At 40.0% G+C, this 5,008-nt stretch overlaps 1 non-coding gene across 1 annotated transcript; it reads left to right on the top strand.

The window, feature by feature from the left end:
• The first annotated feature begins 2,590 nt into the window (after positions 1-2,590).
• On the top strand, positions 2,591-2,696 carry LOC127116164 (small nucleolar RNA R71). The gene has a single exon (XR_007801143.1). It is a non-coding gene; the product is annotated as a small nucleolar RNA R71 (small nucleolar RNA).
• The last annotated feature ends 2,312 nt before the right edge of the window (positions 2,697-5,008 follow it).

Below are 5,008 nucleotides of genomic sequence, written 5' to 3'. Positions count from 1 at the left end.
CTAAAAGTCGAACCCACATACCGAGAAATCGTCCATAAATACTTCCATAATTCCGTCGAGATAATCTGTGAAGATCGACATCATATAACGTTGGAAAGTAGTTGGCGCATTACAGAGTCCAAACGGCATTCGTCTGTAAGCAAACGTTCTGTAAGGACAGGTGAAGGTTGTTTTCTCTTGATCCTCGGGGTGTATCAGTATTTGGAAAATCCAGAATATCCATCCAGATAACAAAAGTAAGAGTGTCTGGCAAGACGCTCAAGCATTTGATCTATGAATGGAAGGGGGAAATGGTTTTTCCTAGTTCCCTTATTTAGTTTCCTATAGTCTATGCACATACGCCATCCGCCTTTTATACGTTTAGCTACATGCTCTCCCTTCTCGTTCTGCACAACTGTGATGCCTCCCTTTTTGGGTACCACATGTAGAGGACTTACCTATTTACTATAGGAAATCTGATAGATTATACTAGCTTCTAGCAGTTTAAGGACTTCCTTCTTTACCACCTCACTCATTATAGGGTTGATTCTTCTCTAATGTTCTCTGGACGGTTTTGAATCCTCCTCTAGCGAGATCCTGTGCATACAAACGAATGGGCTTATACCTTTTAAATCAGAGATGTTGTATCCTAAGGTAGAGGGGTATCTTCGTAAAACATTCAGGAGTTGGTTCGTCTCGTCATGGTTTAAGGTGGCATTAACTATTACTGGGCGGTTCATTTCTTTATCCAAAAACTCATATCTTAGGTTCTTGGGCAGTTCCTTAAGTTCTTGAGCTGGTTTTCGGGAATTTGGTGAAGGGTCTGGAGTAAGATCCAAAAATTCGTTAGTGTGAGGTTCTGTTTCCTCTAGCTCGTCATCCTTTTCATTCGGGTTTGAAAATGGTTCAATCATAGGTTCTTCTTGATCAAATTCCCTTATGCATTCATCTATGATATCGATCGCGTAACATGCGTCTCCTATGATTGGTGCCATCAGGAACTTTGAAAGAATGAACTCTATCTTTTCATCCCCTACTTCTAAAGTTAATTTTCCTCTTTTAACATCTATTATAGCTTCGGTTGTTGATAGAAATGGTCTACCTAAAAGGATAGGGATATCATCGTCTTCCTTGATATCCATGACCATAAAGTCTGTTGGGATATAAAGTTGACCGATCCTAACTGGGATGTCTTTTAAAATGCCTACAGGATATTTAACAGACCTATAGGCTAATTGAAGGGACATCTTAGTTGGTTGTAATTCTCCTAAGTTTAACCTTTTACACACAGCTAAGGGCATTAAACTCACACTAGCGCCTAAGTCTAGGAAAGCTTTGTCGATCACATGACTCCCTAGAATGCAAGGTATAGAAAAACTACCAGGGTCTTTCTCCTTCTTAGCAAGTTTATTCTCGGAAATAAAGTTGCATTCCAAGGGTTTGGGATCTTCAAGCCTACTCTTGTTGGTTAAGATGTCTTTGAGAAATTTGACGTAAGATGGAATTTGGGTGATGGCTTCGGTGAAAGGAATCTCTACATGAAGCTTCTCTATTACTTTTATAAATTTTTGGTATTGGTTATTGATTTTGGTTTGCTTAAGTCTTTGTGGATATGGGATTGGTGGTTTGTACGGGGGTGGTGGTTTGTATGTTTTATCCTTGGCTTCTCCTTCTTGATCGGTTTATTTTTTGGGTTCCACCGGTTCCTCTTCTTGGTTGGTAGTTATATTTTCTTTAGAAGCTTTGGACTCGCTCATTGCTGGGTTATGAGGCCCTTCGTAAGCAGTCCCACTTCGTAATGAGATAGCGTTAGCTTTCCCTCGAGGGTTGAGTTGAGGTTTTCCAGGGAATTATCCTCCAGGTGTAGTTTGTGGGGTTTGGTTTTGTGCTACCTGGGAGATCTGGGGTTCAAGCATCTTGTTATGAGTGATTATCTGATCAACCTTGGTCCCTAATTGCGTTATCAGTTAGTTTATGTGAATGTTCTGGTTTAGGAATTCTTTATTTTGCTGAGTTTGGCCTGATATAAATCTCTCCATGATCTTCTCAAGGTTAGGCTTCTAGGGCACAACTTGCATAGGTTGACTTGGTTTTTGGGCTTGATAACCTTGTGGTCTCTAAGGTGCATAATTTTGGATAGGGTTCTGGTTTTTATAGGAAAAATTCAGGTGATTCTTCCATCCAGGGTTGTAAGTGTTTGAAAATGGATTACCTTGGGCGTAATTCACTTGGTCGGTATTCAGGTCGTTTAAAAGGTTACACTTCGCAGATTCGTGTCCTTTAGATCCATAAAGTTCACACTCTGTGTGGACTACCGCTGCGGTGTTAGTGTTTGTAGACATATGTTTGACCTTAAGGGCTAAAGCGTCTATTTTCGCCAACATCATATCCATAGAGCTTATCTCATGTATTCCATCTTGGGTCTCCTTTTTCTCTATTGATGCTCATTCAGTTCCCCATTGGTAATGGTTTTGGGCCATATCCTCAATTAGGTCACAAGCTTCAGGGTAAGGTTTGTTCATCAGCGTGCCACCTGCGGCAGCGTCGATGCTCATCTTTGTGTTATAATGGAGTCCATTGTAAAAGGTATGAACGATAAGCCATTGTTCTAGGTCATGGTGTGGACAGACTCTTAATAGCTCTTTGTATCTCTCCCAAGCTTCAAAAAGTGATTCTCCTTGGTTTTGAGTAAATCTAGTTATTTGGTTTCGAAGAACAACAGTCTTACTAGGGGGAAAATATCTAGCAAGGAATACTCTCCTAAGGTCTTCCCAGGTAGTTATTCAGTTAGCTGGAAGTGAATCCAACCATGAACGTGCTTTATCCCTGAGGGAGAAAGGAAATAATCTTAAACGGATCGCATCAGGTGAAGCACCGTTATATTTAAAGGTGTTGGTCAGTTGGATAAATACTTTTAAATGTTGATTTGGGTTCTCAGTAGCGAGACCCGCGAATTGGTTTTGCTACACATATTGCAATAAAGATGGTTTTAGTTCGAAATTGTTGGCAGGAATGAGGGGATTTACTATACTAGAACTAGGTTCCTCGTCAGAGGGTTGGGCAAATTCCTTAAGAGATCTCCGGTCGCGATTCTCGGCCATAGCTTTCTTGATTCAGATGAGTAAGAAGCGTGCACGAGTGTAACATTCGGGTTCCGCTAAAGGATCTACTAAATTTCCGGTACTATGGGTTCTTCGCATTTACCGGCTAATAATGCCTTAGTCTAGACAATGTAACAATAGGGTATGCAATTTGACGAAGTTGGTCCCCGACAACGGCGCCAAAAACTTGATCGTTGTATTCGCAAGTGCACGAATCGCGTCAGAGTAATATAAAAGAATATTGATCCCACAGAGACCAAATCGTCAATCTATCGATTACTATCGTTACAATGTTTATCTAAGGCGGTATAAAAGAGATATTGATGTTGCAAAATAATAGTAAATAAAGAAAATACTAAGTGCAAGTAAATACAGGTTTGAATGTATTTCATGTCAGTTAAATGATGTTTCGATTGTCTAAATAGAACTACTCATGAGGCAATATTTTCTACTCTTGAAAAGAATCCATTTAATAGGAACTGTCGCTTTTGCATATTCAGAACCGAGTTTAAATTAAGGCCTTTTATTGTCACTTATAAAAGGTGCGCAGAACGCTAAAGTAGCAAACATATTTTTAAGAAATAAGACTCGTAAACTTAGTTGAAAAGTGATTTTTATTTGGAAAGTTTACCCAAGGAGTTTCCTGATTTTAAATCTATCAACGCGTCCGAAAACAGTTTCAAAAATCGTTTTTCCTTAAAGTGATAAAAGTTCCTAGTTAACTAAGCCAGGGTGCTTTTGCACTCATTGAATAGTTAAAACTAACCAAGTTTGTTTCAGAAAACTCGAGTTAAAAATCAAAACAGCCTTTAAAGCATTTCTACAGATTCAATATGTGAAACATCTCTTTAACCGCGATCCTTACATTCTAACCTTTAAAAGATTTAGCCAGACATGGTAATATAAACAAACACAACGATATTGATCATGATGAAAAGTTTTTTTAGAATGTAAGGCGTTGTCGCAACCTAAAAAAAGAGATGCGAAAAAAACAATCGGCGAAAAAAGCAATGACAGAAGAGTCACCACCGTGCGTTATTTATCCCAAAGGAGGGAAAGGAAACGCTCGAAGTAAACGTGGAAAAGGGAAAGGAAAAGACAAGGTCTCGCAACCAAATCTTGGGTTCGGGAGTCGATTATGCGAAGGGAAGGTATTAGCACCCCTACGCATCCGTAGTACTCTACGGGATCCACTCTTGTAGTTCTTGTCTAAAGGGTGTGGGTTTATCTAATGTACTATTCCTAAAAGAGGGGTCAAAAGAAAATGACTCGCACGGATGTCACATCCACTGCATACGTATCTCATCTGAATATGAGAATCAGAGTCTTCTTAGCTCGGCTACCTATGGGTTAAAGAGGAGTGTGCTCGCTAAGACATCGCGTCTTATGCCTACGTATCTCATCTGGAATGAGAATCAGAGCAAGTCATAGTTCGGCTAACCTATTTGTTTGTTTTGTGTTTTTTAGGTGAACGACGTTACTACATAATCTACCGGATGCTCGACCTTTGGAGACTTACTCGCCTGTAGTAGAAGGAGTTAACGTGTTCTTAGGAGAAGAAAAATCAATGAGTTTGTTTGTGTTTTAGGAATGCTCATGCAAAAAAGGAAGTCTTAAACGAAGGAATCGTGCTACCTTAATCGACATGCAAGCGAGAGACTATACGAAGCCTAGCAGTCCTATGGGCGAGACGATCACACCATACAAAACAAACATGCATAAGGTAAACAACCAACAAGGGGGCTCAAACATACATGGGTAGGGCTTTAGTCAAGAGGGGTCATATCAACCTCGACAAACAAGCCATGTAAAGGTAATCAAATGGGCTCTTAACCACTGACACTGAACGTCAGGGTAAGCAGATCAAAAGGGTAATGAGGATAAGACCTCATAGCTCTTAACCCTGGACAGGGTGAGCTCATGACAAA

The sequence above is a fragment of the Lathyrus oleraceus genome, chromosome 1 (assembly GCF_024323335.1).
Source record: "Lathyrus oleraceus cultivar Zhongwan6 chromosome 1, CAAS_Psat_ZW6_1.0, whole genome shotgun sequence".
Lineage (NCBI taxonomy): Eukaryota > Viridiplantae > Streptophyta > Magnoliopsida > Fabales > Fabaceae > Lathyrus > Lathyrus oleraceus.
Note: the sequence above shows the minus strand (reverse complement) of the source record. Positions and strands in the feature narration are given on the sequence as shown.